We start from the raw sequence: 17,695 nt of genomic DNA, 5'->3' as shown, positions 1-17,695 counted from the left end.
CCCAGAGGGACTTGAACACAGAACATAAAGGGATATACTAAATACCATGCTGATTTTTTTTTTTTTTTTTTTTTTTTTTTTTGTCTGGTGCTCTACCAATTCTACCACCCATCATCATATTTGTGTTAGTTATTGACAACTTTGATGTTGAATGGTCTACCGATCTAGCTTTTCGTTTCCAACCTTTTAACTTTATCTGCGTATTGATTTGAACTGTTCTTAGTGTATATTGTATTTTAACAATACTGAATAACTCAACAGCTGCAATATCTTGGTACATGTATTGATATTGGCAGTGACACTATGCAGAGGCCTTTCATGGGAAAATTCAGGTTTTTTTCTTTTTTTTTAGTTACAGAAAACTCAAGATTTTTCTCTTATCTTTTTAATTTAAATTTTGGTATAATACAAGACAAGTAATATTAAATAATAGGTGGTTCAATCAATTAAACCATTCCTTTCAATCAAAAAAAAAAAAAAAAAAAAAAGCAATGTACCTGATCAATAAATAAAAGTTATGTTGTAAAGTTTTTAGCAGCAGTTAATTTGTTGGGGGAAAAAAAATAGTTTTAAAAGATAACCAAATATCTAGACTTATCTTTTATTTTTGTATCTTTTCCTTGCTTCTGTCATTGGACTGTGGCCAATGCTAGGGAACCTCCTTGAATGGTTTTAGTCAAACAAATCATTCCCACTTCTAATTTCAAGTTTGATACTTATTCTATCATTCTCTTTTGCCTAACCCCTAAGTTACAGAGAAGTAAACAAACCAACAGTGGTTGTCAAGTGGTGGTAGAGGTTAAACGCAAAAATGCACATGATAGGCTTCCACACAGTTTCCATCTATTGAATTCACTCACAAGGCATTGGTCAGGCCAGGACTAGAATAAAAGATGCATCTCTGCCCCGTAAAATTCTGTTGATTGTTCTTTGATGTAAAGACAGATGAAATACTTCATAACAACTGCATTTCTTTCTCATGACTGTTAAGTTTAATACACAGATACAATAGAATTTTTATTTGGGATAAGATATTAACTTAATGTAGATTAGCTTCCTGTATCAGCTGGGTAAATTAAGATAGAGTTGTATTCTATGAAAGGATGTTGATCTGTGTTTATAACAACTACTCTGTCCAACAGGATGTTTGTTGTAACTGTTGAATAAACTTTGATGTGATATTCACTCAGTGCTAATGACTCTACTGTAGATTATTCAAATTACTTGCTCATTTTCTTGATCAGCCCCACAAATTATGGAGTTGGTATAGCTGGGCATGGGAAGATAGACTTTTTAACTCATAGTATTTAGTTTAGTATTTCACAACCTTGCAGTTAAATTTGACTGAAATTAACATAGTATTTCATATATGCTTTCAAAATGGTAACATAACTAACTACTATATTACCAGTGTCAGCTTTATCAAAATTCTCTTCTGCCTACAAATTGCTTCTGGTGCAGGCATGGCTTTGTGGTTAAAAAGCTCGCTTTGTTTCACTTGGTTTTGGGTTCAGTCCTATGTGTGGCAACTTGGGAAGGTATCTTCTACTATAGTCCTGGGCCAACCAGTGTCTTGTGAGTGAATCTGGTACATGGAAGCTGTCATGCATGCATGCATGTGTGTGTGTATGTGTACACATGTATATTTGTGTGCTTGTCCTCACCATTGCTTGGTAGCTGGTGTTGGTTTGTTTACATTCCCATAAGTTGGTGGTTCAGCATAAGAGACCGACAGAATAAGTACCACTACTTAAAAATAAGATCTGTGGTTTTGTTTGATTAAACCCTTCAAGGCGGTGCCCCAGCATGGCTACAGTCCAATGACTGAAACTAATATAAAAGGTAAAAAGATATGCAGATAAGAAAAAAAATTGGGCAGCTTTCCTGCTGGTCAGCTCCTGTCAAGCCATCCAACCCATGCCAGCATGGAAAATGGACGTTAAATGATGATAGTGACGATGGCTGTGTAAAAGTTGTCCTGATTATTATAGGATATGATTAGGTTGTTACGATGACATTTTCCCATTCTGTTCTCATATAAGAGGATTTGATGTCTGCACAGTGTGCTGTAAAACAACTTCATTTTCTTGTGAAGTTCTGTACACCACCAGTGGATGGGAAAGGGGCTCAATTCTTATCTGTTGTCAGCTAATGAAATGAAAAAGATTCAGTGCTGGAGATGGGGTTATGACCTGTTGAATATTTACAGTTGCTTAGTAGCAAGCCTGGGTCTTCTGTTCACTGAAAGTTAACAAGAGACAACGAATCGATGGTAAAACGAATAGGAAAGATGAAGGGTAGGGTGAGGTGGGGGAACTCCCAAGAATTACCTGGGTAAGATGATCACAAATTAAAACAGGCTTAAGACAGAGCGATTTTATAACGACAGTACAAGAAAGACCAAGAAAATTATCTATGGTGTTCAAGTAGCTGAGCATGGGCAATACCTGATGATAATGACAGTGGTGGTGATGACGGTGATGACAATGGTGACATTTTTAACATGTTACTTTATTGAGAAATTTATTAGATAAAAAGGTTAAGAATTGAAACATCATTACAAATTACTAATGTCTGGACTGTGTTAATTAAAAGAAACGCTTGATTAATTGTTGTGGGGGAAAGTATCTTTTAAGATTTTTCATACACGAAAGGAATTAAATTTTATTAGCCATTGGGGAAAAGTGAAGTTAGATATTATAGTTTTAATGGTGTTTTATTGATTAATATGTCACTATTTGTGATCTTATTTTAATTTCTATTACAGGAATGTAACTTAGCATTAAATTAGATTTGCTGAATATTTCTTGAGTAATTGTGTGTGTTTGTGTGTGTGTGTGTGTGTATGAAAATGTTTGCATCTCTATATGTGTAAATGATTTGATAGTATCACTGATAAAAAGAAAAAAAATTCCTACTTCATTGCATATGAAAAGCCAAACCAATTAAGAGAAATCTAATTTTATGAAATTTGACTACCTTGGGATCTACTCTCATTGTATCCTAAACAGACATATAACCTCTCAATCAATTTGTTTTAAGAACAATATTGCCAACGTTCATTGTAAAATTACTAGATTGTGTGTACATCACATTAATTAATTGTAGCCAAGATTCATAGATTAGATTGAGTAATTTAATGTGGATGTCGTATTGCTTTTGAATATACCAAGGAGTAAAATGCATAATACAACAGAAGAATACTGATTTCTCTGATTGGATTTACTGTATCCACTATCAATTAAGAATAGAAAAAATATCTAAGATTTATCCATGTCAGTCAATTTGTTGAGAAAAAGTCCCCCAGAAATTGAGAGAACCTCTAAGAGTGTGTTTACTTCCTAACAACATGACGTTAGGTTCAGTGCTCCTGTGTTAGACCTTGGGCAAATATCTTCTATTATAACTCTGGGCCAACCAATGCCTTGGGAGTGGATTTAATTGATGGAAACTGAAAGAAGCCCATTGTATGTGTGTGTCTCTTTGTTTTGACATTACATGGTAATTGTAAATGAATGTCTCTGTCAGTCATTTCCAGTATTCTGCGAGAACACGTCTGTCTGCAGGGAATTTATTACTTTGCTTGAAAACAGATGAGGGATGGCTGTAGAAAAGCTTCCTCAATAAACCCTGTCTGACCGATGCAAGCATGGAAAAGTGGACATTAAACTGGTGTGTGTGTATGTGTGTGTATTGAAAAAACATAATTATAATTATGCATTTTTCTTTTATTGAGTAACTGAATGCCATGCATCCCAACTTTTATATATATATATAGTTAGGTCGATCCAGTGACATGTTGCTCTTTCCTGAGGGCCATTGTTAGGACTCAAAATCACGTGTCTCAACTTCTCTGTCACCATAGTGGCAGTTCTTTATTCATTATCCACTCTTTTACTCTGGAACTGGCAACATCTTATGCAAATTCCAGAGTAACAGACCACAACTTCAGCCTAAATAAACTAATTACACCCAGTTGTGGTATTGAGTACTTTTTCTTCATTATAACCAAATGTATGCGGGCATGCTTGCGTACGGGTGTTTGTTTTCTGTTGGTAAAACAAAACTTACCATATCTAGAGTGGTGTCAATGCAACACAGAGATGGTAACATCTCTTCATTCATGCCTATATATGAAATAAGTAGGTTTGTTTGTCTACAACTAAGTCATTTATTTCCTCTGCCTACGTGCTTCTCGCTGATATTTTAAATCTATTCATCTGTTCTCATTTTAACTTGAGAATTCTGTCACATTTCTGAATGAGCTTTCTCCTTTTTCTAATACCCTTTCTGTTGCTTTAATTCTTTTAGCCTGTTTGTCCTGAAAATGTTGAATTTGCCATTTGTCTATGCCTTTTTGAATTCTATACTATGCAAGTGTTACTTTGTTGTTTTCTTTGTTCTAAAAATTGTCTATTGCGTTTTTTTTTTTTTTTACTTCTCTATCGTCTAACGGAAAACACTAAAAATAGTAATTTCTGAAGATATTTCAGTATCTCTTAGCTCTTGTAAACAGTATATGTCAATATTTCATATAGTCACCATTTCTATGCTTTTTACGTTCTCTTCTTACAATACCTTTTAACTTGTTCCAGTCATTGAATTGCAGTCATGCTGGGGCATCACTATGAAAGGTTTTAATGAAACAGATTCCTTTATACTCTAGGCAAAAGGCCCGAAATTTTTGGAGAGAGGCTCAGTCAATTAGATCAACCCCAATATGCAACTGGTACTTACTTTATTGACCCCAAAAGGATGAAAGGTGAAGTTAACCTTGGTGGAATTTGAACTCAGAACGTAAAGACAGTTGAAATATCGTTAAGCATTTCGTCTGGTGTGCTAATGTTTCTTGTTTCTTTACTGCCCACAAGGGGCTACACACAGAGGGGACAAACGGATTAAGTCAATTATATCGACCCCAGTGCGTAACTGGTACTTATTTAATCAACCCTGAAAGGATGAAAGGCAAAGTCGACCTTGGCGGAATTTGAACTCAGAACATAGCGGCAGATGAAATACCACTAAGCATTTCACGTGGCGTGCTAACGTTTCTACCAGCTCAACGCCTTTATGTAGTCAAATATTCTTTTCTACTCTAGGCACAAGGCCTGAAATTTTTGGGGAGGGGCCAGTCGATTAGATCAACCCCAGTATCCAACTGGTACTTAATTTATTGACCTCAAAAGGATGAATGGTAAAGTTGACCTTGGCAGAATTTGAACTCAGAACATAAAGACAGATGAAATACCGCTAAGCATTTTGCCTGGTGTGCTAACGTTTCTACCAGCTTGCCACCTTTTTAATCAAACAGATTGATGCTAGTATCTATTTTTTAAAGTCTGTTGCTTATTCTACTGGTTTCTTTTGCTGAACCACTAAGTTATGAGGATATAAACAAACCAACATTAGTTGTGAAGTGTTGGTAGCGGGGTACAAACACACACGCACAATGGGCTTCCTTACATACAGTTTCCATCTACTAAATTTATTCAAACGGCATTTGTCATCCGAGGCTGTAGTAGAATAAATTTGCCCAATGTGCCACACAGTGGGACTGAACCCAAAACCACATGGTTGCAAAACAGGCTTCTTAATTGCACCTAAACAATCAACTATTTTACTAATACTGTTGCCTATTTCTTCTACCAACATGCGAGTTTGATAATTTCACTATTGAATACGACGAAGTGACCAATTAGTTACTTGTTTTTCTTAGTCCAAATCTCACCAGGATTCTGTTTATCAGATTATGAGGTCAGTCAAATAAATCTAGCAGTATTATGCAATAGATAATGACCAAGCATCTCATTACATGGTAACTGTGTAGCAAGTGGAAAAAGAAAAGTTATGTTATGCTGTAATAATGTCTTTCGTAACAGTCAGTTTGTTAAAAAGGGAAAAAGAGAATTGAGCAATAATTGTGTACAATGCCTGTGGATGTGTGTGCGTGTCATTATACATGCACACACATATACACAAATTTTTGTGTGTGTGTGTGTATATATATATATATATATATATATATAAATAAAATGATGTACATATTGTTGCTGTTATGCAAAAGTGTTGTAAGTCCAAAATGTTGCTTTTTCAGAAAATGTAAATATAGTTTCACCATTCCATACCAAAACTGTTGTACTACACACTGACGATTTTTGATATCTTGGCATCTGAAGCAGCTGGGGATACGATATTTTGACCAAAGGAACCGGCTATTGCAAGCAGAAATAAATATTGGGAAAAAACTCATTTGGCCAAATTTGGACATGTGGCAGTTTAACATAATAACAACGATATATATTTGCTTGTCAGTTTATCCATGTTTGCGTGGATTGTTGATGTGACCATATTTGAGACAGGACTTTATGGCTGGATACTCTTCCTGTCACCAGCCCTTCTGTTTTTCGAGTAAGAGATATTTCTTATAATACAGGCTTTTAGACATACTGAGTGACCAAACATAATGTTGGTAAGGAATGTAAACATATCACCATTTCACTGACACGAAGTTGTGTGGTGCCAACCATTATGCATATCTGTGCATGCATGCATACACATACATGTGACAGTTTTAGTTTTCTAGCTTCCATTTATCAAGTTCACTCTCAAAGCAAAGTGGAAGCACATGGCTTAGTGGTTAGGGTGTTGGACTCATGATCGTAAGATTGTGGTTTCGATTCCTGGACCGTGCTGTGTGTTGTGTTCCTGAGCAAAATACTTCATTTCACGTTGCTCCAGACCACTCAACTGGCAAAAGTGAGTAATCCTGCGATGGACCGGTATCTCGTCCAGACGGGGAATATATACGCTATGAAACCAGGAAACTGGCCCTTATAAGTTGGTATGACTTGAAAAGGTAATTTTACCTTTACCTTTACTCTCAAAGCATTGCTTAACCAGAGTTTCCAAAAGACACTTGTTCAAGGTGCTGTGCACTGGAATTGAACTTGAAGCCATATCATTATAGAGCTATTTTTTTAATCACACAGCCATGCTTGCAACTATGTGTACGTGCATGCGTGCATGAACACACACACACATGTATAATTCACTTTATGTCCTTTCTAATAAAACAATACTTAACCTATTTAAGTGACATTAATGAAATCGTTGAAGTTGCCAATAATTGCTTATGAGTGAATTCACAGTAATATTGTAAACCGTGTGAATCATTTGCAGTAGCAAACCTATCACTTTCAGATAGGTCACCGAGATAACAGAAGCTATCTGCTACCTATAGGGATTCTCCTGGGCATTTGAGAAAATCTATTTTCCATATGCTTTTAGTGTTTATTGCTCCTGCAGATCTCCTACATTCAACGACTACTTTCTCTCTTAATCTACCTGTGATACCACTAAACCTCTTGTGTGTCCATAGTTTCCATTGGGTACATTATATGGAATTTCTATTTATTCCTTTTCTACATGTTGAGCAAGGCCATTTCCCTGATGGAAAGAGAGCTCTCTCTGTTTTCCTATTTGCTAAAACTTTATTCTTTTCTAAGTTAAGTTTAAGTATCATCCTGGTTACTGAATAATGTTTTAATTAGGCATATTTAAAAATATCCTTCGTATAAACATCCTGAAGACTGAATCTATTAGATGAGTTCATATACCAAGAGCGATAATCAGGGTAAGAAGCAGAGGTCTTTTTCCTTTCGGCTAATTATAATTTTTTGAGGATGGTTAAAACAGTACTTTTTTCTGTAAGAAGATATGGCTACAAATGAACTACTAATTATTTGATTAATCTTAACAAGAGAAGCATGAAAAGGCAAATGCCCCTAGCTGGATTTTAGATAGAGCATTAGGTCCCCAAAATAGATTTTATAAAGCATCATGTCCAATTGTTTTGCATGCAACAACAACAATCATTATCATCATCATCATCATTAAATATGTCTTCCTTGCTGGCATGGTTTGGATAGTTTGACAGGATCTAAAAAGCCAAGAGAACTGTGTCAAGCTCCAATTTTAGTTTTGGCATGGTTTCTACTGCCGGATGCCCTTTCTGATACCAACTGTTTTATAGAATATACTAGTTGCTTCTTATGTGATGCTGGCACTAGTGAGGTTGCCAAGTAACTTGCAAGGCAGAGAAAATGACTCTTAGACTGAGTGGGGCTGTAGTAGAGAGGAAGATTGGTTTTATGCCAGATGTTAAGGGTCAAGAGAAAGATAGAGGGATAGGCACAAATATTTGGCTACCCCATTTTATATAAGGGTGGGTAAAAGTAGCTGGAAAAAAAAATGTAAAAATTCCCTTCTTGTCACAATATTCAATTTAATACATTTGTTATATACATTGTTATATATTTTCATTTGTTGCACTTTGAATATATTATGTCATCATCATTATCATCATCATTATCATTTAAAATCCCCTTTTCCAAGCTGGCAGGGGTTGGAAAATTTGTTGAGAACAGACAAGCCAGAAGGCTGCACCAAGTGCTATGTAATTATATAAATTAAAATGAGTTATTTCTTTTATTTTGCCTGCTTCGTACTTATTTCACAAAGCAAAACAAAAAACTATAACTGTACCAGTCTATCCTCGTGGCCTAGCTTCACAATATGATTGCTACCTGTATATTTATGCAAGCTAGGTACATTATTTCAGGTAGATTTAAGTACATTAGTCTAGTAAATAGCACGACTGTTGCAAGATACATACCTAATCATTGAAGTCAAACATTTTAGCCTCGTCTTCTTTAGTAAGTCATTAACAAAATTATAAATAATCTTGTATCCAAGAGCTTTTTTTTTTTTTTTTTTTTTTACCTCTGAATAGTTTTTTCCTGAATGCATTTCAACAGCTTGTAAGATTTGGAAAGGTTTAATAATAGCTTCAGAATATGAGGACTAGCCTCTTTGTGTTGGAAAAACTGAAAAATATAAGATAAAGTCATTGAGTCACTATATTGTTTTTCTCAGGTAAACTTTATTTAAAATAATAAAAGTATTCTATTGATTATAGTAGACTAATCTCTCATTATGAGAAGATTTTTTTCCTCTCTTCTAATCCCTTAATATACTTATATCTTGAAAGATTTAAGATAATAATAATAGCCACTTAATATGGTGTTTCAATTAACAAAATGAATAAATAAATACATTTAAAAAGGAAAAGAACAAAAACTCTTCTAAATGCTTTGATACTTAATCTGTAAACACACACAAACATGATTTACCTCTTTAGCGTTTCTTACCAGCAATAATAACCGGTTTTACTGTTCTGATCTTCATTACTTTATAATTTCATAGACTAAATTACATCCTGTAAAGATGTGTAAAATCTTAGAACTTAAACTGAGGCTGGCTATTTCTATGTCATTTTCCAAACAATTCTGTTTTCATATTCCTAACAATGTACAATTTTGTATAGTTACTTTGTGATTGTTTCAACACTATTTTGATGATTTGGATAAAGGTTATGTTCTATTGATGAGGTGACAATAAGGCTAAAACATGTCTGGAGTTGTCTCATACAGGCTGAAAATTTGAAAAATATATTAATACTCTTTTACTCTTTTACTTGTTTCAGTCATTTGACTGTGGCCATGCTGGAGCACCGCCTTTAGTCGAGCAAATCGACCCCAGCATTTATTCTTTGTAAGCCTAGTACTTATTCTATCAGTCTCTTTTGCCGAACCGCTAAGTTACTGGGACGTAAACACACCAGCATTGGTTGTCAAGCGATGTTGGGGGGACAAACACAGACACACAAACATACACACACACACACACACACACACACACACACACACACACACACACATATATATATACGACAGGCTTCTTTCAGTTTCCGTCTACCAAATCCACTCACAAGGATTTGGTCGGCCCGAGGTTATAGTAGAAGACACTTGCCCAAGGTGCTACGCAGTGGGAATGAATCCGGAACCATGTGGTTGGTAAGCAAGCTACTTACCACACAGCCACTTCTACGCCTAATAGTTAATAATGATTTTTGATATGCTCTAGCAGCTGTATGAGGCAGCTCCTTCCTGGATATATGCACAAAATGGATATTTTAATAAAGTTTTGGGTTGTTGGGGCGGTCACTTCTGAATGCTGTATTCTTTGCATAACATACCTTAGACCCTTTGCCTAGTGGCGCCCATTCCTCTCTGCAGTTAGGATAGCTGAACTAATTAATGGAAAATTAACAAAACTTCTAGATGTACAAATGTTACAGTGGTAAGTTTGGTAATTAAGACATATGGTAAACAGTGCGTGTAGTTGTATTGATGGGACATGAATTACGATACACTGTCAGTGCCATCATGTGAGAGGTTTTTTTCATGAATGAACTGTCACAACATAATATGTTTATGTAGTGTGACTAAGGTACACTTTTGCTATTGAGTCACCGTATTGCTAATCTGTAATTATAGACTATATACTTTAAATTGTATATCTTATAATTTAGGAACCTGGTGAGGTAATTAAATCATGTATGAGAAAAATTCTAAGTGAATTGAAATTTGCTTCTTTGTTGGAGAAAGTACACAAAAACCTAGTGGCAATTGCTAACAATTTTCAAAGTCAAAGGGAGATAATTTCAAAAACTTACGTGTTCATAAATAGGAAACATCTGATCTTTTCAAGCAGGCATGGTGACAGTTATGAACAAGATATCAAATTTTATAATAGTTACAAAGAATTCTCACCAATACTGTCTCAGATCTTTTAAAACAATTGCTCTTTTCATTTCCACTTCCCTTCATGTGTGTCTACATATGCATGCGTATGCACACACACACACACACACACACACACACACACACACACACAGATATATATACACATACCTACAAATAGTTAGTGTAGGTGAAAAACTGAAGCAAATTTTATCTTCAAGTTGGTTTCTTTCTTCACTACCACACCCCTATTTTCTAACTTAACTCTGAAAATACCTCACACATGGATTGCACCCGTTGCTTTTTATATTCTTATATCAGCATTATAAATAACCTTTTCAACACCTACACTATGCCTCCCCCCCACCACCACCAATGACAGCTTCTTAAACACCTCCTTCAATACCTTACTTTGTAAATCTTGCAATATGTTTGTGTGGATGTGTGTGTATATGTGTGATAAAATTATTACTACTTTTCTGCGTTCACTTGCCTCTAGCATTATATATCAGGATCTTTATGTTTTCTACAACCTTTATCTTTCCAGTCTGTTAAAAAAAATAAAATCTAGGATTGTTTATCTCCCCCGTTTTCTGCTCTTGCAATTATGGTATTGTGTGCTAGGTAAGGTTTTTGTAGGCACTTCAAACTCCTGCCAACTTGTATCCAGTATAACATTAGCAGTAACAGTTGTTAGACTCTCTCTCTCCATCTCTCTCTCTCACTATCTATCTGTCTATCTCTCTCTCTCTCTCTCTCTCTCACTATCTATCTGTCTATCTCTCTCTCTCTCTCTCTCTCACACACACACACTCACACCAATACTTATAAAATAGGGTGAAGAGTGAAGAACTACTGTTCTGCTCTGATTCAAAGCTGATTTGTTGCTAAGCTTTATTCCGCAGATTCTGATAGGTAACAGTGGGTATGTGTATGTACCCACACACCCACATCAGTATGTAGATATGTCCAACCATGCCAGCCTGGTAAAACAAATGTAAAAGTTGTGTGTTTGTGTGTTGTCAGTATGTATGTGTATATGTGTGTATGGGTGTGTGCTGTCAGTATATATGCGTGTGTGTGTGTGTGTCTTGTCAGTATGTGTGTGTTTGTATGTATGTGTATATATATATATATATATATATGTATGTGTGTGTGTGTATACACACACATATACATATATATACACATGCATGTGTGTGTATGCTCATGTATACTTGTGGCTAATTGAAAAATTTGAAGTTACTCTGTGAAATCTGGCTTTAATTTTATAACGTTAGAAAATCATGTTATCTTTTTTTTATAATTATTTCCCATCTCTCCCCCCCTCTCTCTCTCTGTTCCCGACTTAGTGTCACAGAAGTTCAAAGGTTAGACTGAACTGCTGTAGGGTTTTATTTCATCTTAGATTTTTATTTAGACTCAGATAATTACTTAATGCAATCAACATGAGGAACTAGTGCATTTTGATAAAACAGAGCTACATAAAACCATAAAAACATGTAAAAGATTACAACTAAGATAGTAAACAACTCTTTGGTAGTATTAGTGAGGTTACATGTTTAGGATTCTGGAGTAGCCATTCCACTACGTTCAGTCTTTCTGCTTCTGCCCACCTCCCCCCAGTCTTTTTTTTTTTACTTCATAGAGAGAGTTGTTATTGGGTTTTAAAATCCATGTCAGCTCTGATCAAGTACAGCCATGATCTGATCAAAGACATTTAAGCTATGAACATTAGCTCTCTTTTTTTTTTTTTGTATGTCTGTGTGTTTGTTTGTTTGTTTGTTTGTTTAAGAGTATTCTATCTAATGTGCCTTTTTTTGTGTGTGTGTGGTTTGAAGGAGGTTTTTCTGGTACTTCTAACAAATTTAGTCACCACAGTAAATTAAGTACTATGTATTGGTCCAAATAAGTGAAATGTGATAAACGTTAGTTTACACATACATAGATACATGTACATTACGTATATACATACATTCATTCATGCAAACATGCATACACACACACACACACACACACACACACACACGCGCACACATACACCTGCATATATGTCATATGTACATAATTTGACAAATCAGAAAAGTGAGAACTATGATTCAGGCAACTTCTTGAATCACAAAATATATATACTCTACTTTGTGTATTGAGTACTTTTTTCTATGTGTAGAACAACTAACATCCTTATTAAAAGATAACCATGCAAAAAATGGAACAGATAAATGAGACAGGTCTTTGACATGGCTAGGTGGATAGTAACTCCAAATAAAAATTAATATAGACTAAAAAGTCCCACCTAACCTAAGTCAGTGTGGAGAGCAAGCATAAAATAATGGGAATGATGATTTCTATTTGTATGTGATATGAGGTTTGTGGCAAGTGATAAGTGATTACAACTTGAATAGAATCTCATCCAAGTGGTTCAAGCACTGTATGAAAATTCAAATAGATCTGAATAACAGAGATTTCTTCAGGACAACGATGTCTATAACGACTGTGTCTCCTCTACTCAGTATTTTCCAATATCTTCCTAGAAAACATTAAGTGGAAGACACAATGTAATTTTGGTATTTCCATTTCTGTCAGAGGAAATACCAACTGTGATTTGCCTACAATATCAACCTAATGTGCAATAGTTAAGCAAACTCACCCCGAGACTGGAGTGCTGGAGCCGATAGATCAGAGGTCTGTTCAGAAAAAGTTATAGATTCTGATCAATAGCTTCAACCAAAATGCCGTAACTATCATTATACTGAGCAGACTGGGTCCATTTCAAACAAGGGCAACCGGTCAGTAAAGGAGGTGACCTGGCCTTATTATAAATAGGTAATTGCATCAGTTTTTCTTCAAATCTCAAATTGGACAGTTTCCTGGTAAGTTGGACGCTTATAGCTGCTGTGAAATGAAAAATCCAGGCAATTCAGAATGCTAATAGGGATGTCCACCTCAATCCTCATCTCTAATAATTTGTCACATTCTTTTCACACTCTCACAAACTTACCTACCTACCCATCCACCTTTACTGTTCCTCAATGGGACTTACACTCTCTTATATTTACACCCTCAGCCTCTCTCTCTCTCCCTCTCTCTCTCTCTCTCCCTCTCTCTCTCTCTCCCTCTCTCTCTCTCTCTCTCCCTCTCTCTCTCTCTCCCTCTCTCTCTCTCTCTCCCTCTCGCTCTCTTCCTCCCCCCCTCTCTCTAGCCATGTATGCAGCTCTTCAGCAAGACACCTGTTCCTGTTCCTCAATCATATTGTCACATCCCTCAATACTATATCCCACTCAGTTGAAGTGGGTCCTGTCTTGTTTTGGTGACCTCATAAGTGCTGGTGCCACAAAAAAAAAGGGTACTCAATACACTCTGTAAAGTGGTTGACATTAAGAAGAGTTTCCATCTTTAGAAACCATATCGAAGTAGATACTGGAGTTTGACACAGTCCTTTGGCTTGTTAGTTCCTGTCAAACCATCCAACCTATGCCAGCATGGAAAATGGATATCAGATGATACAATAATGATTATGATGACGATGATTGAGGGAATGTAGTGATATTGATTATGAATATCAGTTGAGGAAAAATATGTTGGAGTATTCTGTACACTGAATATATATATATACGATAATGTGGCTTCCACACAGTTTCTGTCTACCAAATTTCACTTACAAGGCCATTGGTCAACATGGTAGAAAACATATGTCCAAAGTGCTGCATAGAGATATTGAACCTGGGACCATGTGGTTGCAAAGCAAATTTCAGCCACATCCATACCCTACATAGAACATCTACTACAATAATTTTTCATTTTATTTCCTACTATCAATCTATCTTTTAAGAAATTCTACCTTAACCTCTTTCATTTTTTTTTTTTTTTTTTTTTTGTTTTGTAATGTCTAATGATAGATAATATGAAAGAAAAAAAAATGTAATAAACAACTTTGATTGTTATCGTCTTGTTATTCCCTTCACTCTTTATAAAAGGAACCTCTATAGTATTTCACATAATAGAATTTTCAGCAACTGAATCTTCAGTTATCTTTGTACAAAGAAACTAATATCGTTGTTTCTCCTTCTTCAGAATAGCACTGTTATTTAATTTTGGCATCACTTAGTATTATAACATTAAACTCTGTATTCTCTATTACAGTAGTTTTCTTTTGTTTATCTCTGCTTTTTCGCTTACATTTCTGTACCTAGTACTTGGCTAACACCTTCTGATTCATTTCTTCCTGCTACTCTTGTATTTCCTTCTTCTCAATGTACCCCTTCTGCCTACCGACATACCGCTCTTTTGTTGAACACTTTTTTTCCCTTTTGCTTACAAATTTCTTCTTACTACTTCCCATTAAATCTTCAGTTTCATACACACCTGTTTGTAGTAGACCAAAGTGTAGAATATTACTAACTAATGGTAGCATCTGTTGTCAGTTCTGTTGTCCATATAATGGATTCCTCTATTTGTGGCCTTCTGTATGTTGTATGATTGTGAAACCCTTTTATTTTTCTATATGTCAAGTTCTTCTTAAATGCTGAAACCAGTAAAAAAAATAAAAGAATGTCTCTTTTCCTTCTCTCTTGTATGGCTTTTTAAATATATCTACATCTACTCCTTATGCATGTAGTGGCGTAATGGCCCAGTGGTTAGGGCAGCGGACTCGCGGTCAGAGGATCGCGGTTTCGATTCTCAGACCGGGCGTTTTGTGTGTTTATTGAGTGAAAACATCTTAAGCTCCACGAGGCTCCGGCAGTGAGTGGTGGCGACCCCTGTTGTACTCTTTCGCCCCAACTTTCTCTCACTCTTTCTTCCTGTTTCTTGAGTAACGCTGCGATGGACTGGTGTCCCGTCCAGCTGGGGGGAACACAAACGCCATGGAAACTGGGCCCATGAGCCTGGCTAGGCTTTAAAAGGGCGCAAAAAAAAAAAAAAAGAACTCCCTATGCACAGGTATAGTTGTCTGTCTGGTTAAGTTCAGTTCCACTGTGTAAACACTTTAGACAAGTATCTTCTATATAGCTTTGGGTTAACAAATGACTTCTGAACAAAATCCAGTTGACAGAAACTGCTGCACTGTGGAATTGAGCTCAAAGAGGAGAATTAAAAATTAGGCAAACTCTTAAAATCCCATCATCATCATCATCATCATCATCATCATTTAACGTCCACCTTCCATGCTAGCATGGGTGGGACGGTTTCACAAGAGCCGGCCAGGCAGAAGCCTGCACCAAACTTCTGTGACTGTTTTGGCAGGATTTTTACAGCTGTCTGTACTTGCTTGTTCCCCCATATGTTTAGTCCCCTGTGGGCAGTAAAGAAATAAATATTATGGGCTATTATAATAAACATCATCTAAACACACAGACACATGGAATTCATAATCATAAATCTGGTGACAAAAGGTTGATGAATAATTATATTGACTTCCCAAAAATTGCTTTTCTGCCTTAGTCTTTATTTCAACAAAAACATGGTTGTTAGAAATTAGTTCAATATACCACTGGCATGAATTTTATTGATTATGGAGTGTTGAAAAACAAATCCTAAAAAATATTTTAAAAGGAATAAAATTCTTTTATCATTATCCCTTATTTTTTCCCACTCGCTGGACTGCGACTATGCTGAAGGGTTTAGTCAAACAAATCATCCCCCAGTACTCATTTTTTAAAGTTTGGCACTTATTTTGTTGATTTCTTTTGCCAAACTGCTAGGTGACAGGAACGTAAACAAACCAACACTGTTGAGCACTGGGAGAGAAATGCAGACGTGCACACACACACACACACACATGATAGGCTTCTACACAGTTTCTACCTATCAAATACATTCACAAAGCATTAGTTGAACTGAGGCTATAGTAGAAGATACTTGTCTTAGGTGCTGCACAATGGGACTGAACCCCCAAATCAGAGGGTTGTAAAGCAAGCCTCTTTAACCACATTTATCTTTATTTCACATTTAGAGTATTCGTTTAAATATGTGGTTGTCCTAGTTTAGTTAACGATCATGCAGCATGAATTACTAGATGTAATTTATATAACATTCACTTGAAAAATAGTTGTAAGTAAGGTTAGACAGTACAGATTTACATGCGAGTTAAAACATGAAATATTGCACATAAAATTATTCCATTTTAATTAGCCCTTCTTCATCATCATCATCATCATCATCTTAATGTTCAATTTTCCATGCTTGCATGGTTTGGATGGAGTTTGTTGTGGTAGATTTTCTACAGATGGATGCACTTCCTGTTGCTAACCCTAAGCTGTTTCAAAACAAGTGACTATTTCTCTATGGCCAAATGTTTTTCCAGCAGGTTAGAAACAAAGAACATCACCTGCATTACAGTGACAGTTGCTTATAAGTGATGTCAAGACAAGAAGACAATAACACACACAAATGGTGGGTTTCTTTCAGTTTCCATCTTCCAAATCCACTCACAAGGCTTTGGTCAGCCCAGTGATATAGAAGACACATGCTCAAGACACCACACAGTAGGGCTAAACCTGAAACTATATGGTCAGGAAGCAAAATACCTTACACAACCATACTTGTGCCTATCACTTCTGTAAATTCAAAATATTGCAATAAATCCTTGTAATTCCTTATAAAATTTGTAGTGAGCTTTGAAAAGTTCATAAAATCATTTTAAGCCATTGTAATATATATTAGCAGGAATAGTGAACAGTGTGTCAATATGGAAGTTTAGATATTATAATTATAGCATTTAGTTTCAAGATTATTGTTTGAATAGGATTAAAAATGAATTTTCAAGTTGCAATACAAAATATGAAAGCAGATAAAATTCTACATTTTCTTGTATTTTTGTTACCAATTCAAGATAGTGCTATCAACACTATCATATCTTTCACTTACATTATTTATAGATGTGTGCCTATATTTGTGTGTGTGTGCATGCGTGTGTTGTGTGTATCATTATTTGGCGCCCATTTTTCCATGCTTGTATGGGTCAGACACGATTTGCTGAGGCAGATTTTCTATGGCTGGATGCCCTTCCTGTCACCAACTCTCATCTGTTTCCAAGCAATTTAATATTTCCC

The 17,695-nt window shown here is 35.7% G+C and overlaps 1 protein-coding gene and 1 long non-coding RNA gene across 5 annotated transcripts in view; one reads left to right on the top strand and one right to left on the bottom strand.

Moving 5' to 3' along the window:
* The window catches only part of LOC106877289 (liprin-beta-1), a 367,092-nt gene that overhangs the window by 171,947 nt on the left and 177,450 nt on the right, over positions 1 to 17,695 (top strand). The gene's annotated exons all lie outside the window — the stretch shown is intronic.
* The window catches only part of LOC106877291 (uncharacterized), a 52,446-nt gene that overhangs the window by 31,783 nt on the left and 2,968 nt on the right, over positions 1 to 17,695 (bottom strand). For 2 of the 4 annotated variants that reach the window (XR_016242514.1, XR_001410363.3), the window contains exon 2: positions 8,675 to 8,885. The exons of 1 other annotated variant lie outside the window; for it this stretch is intronic. This is a non-coding gene — a long non-coding RNA (uncharacterized LOC106877291). The remainder of the gene's footprint in view (positions 1 to 8,674; positions 8,886 to 17,695) is intronic. One more of the 4 variants, XR_016242512.1, reaches the window with a different exon arrangement.

This window comes from Octopus bimaculoides, chromosome 7 (genome assembly GCF_046866305.1).
Source record: "Octopus bimaculoides isolate indiv1 chromosome 7, ASM4686630v1, whole genome shotgun sequence".
NCBI classification, from domain to species: Eukaryota; Metazoa; Mollusca; class Cephalopoda; order Octopoda; family Octopodidae; genus Octopus; species Octopus bimaculoides.
This window is presented reverse-complemented; position numbering and strand designations above follow the sequence as displayed.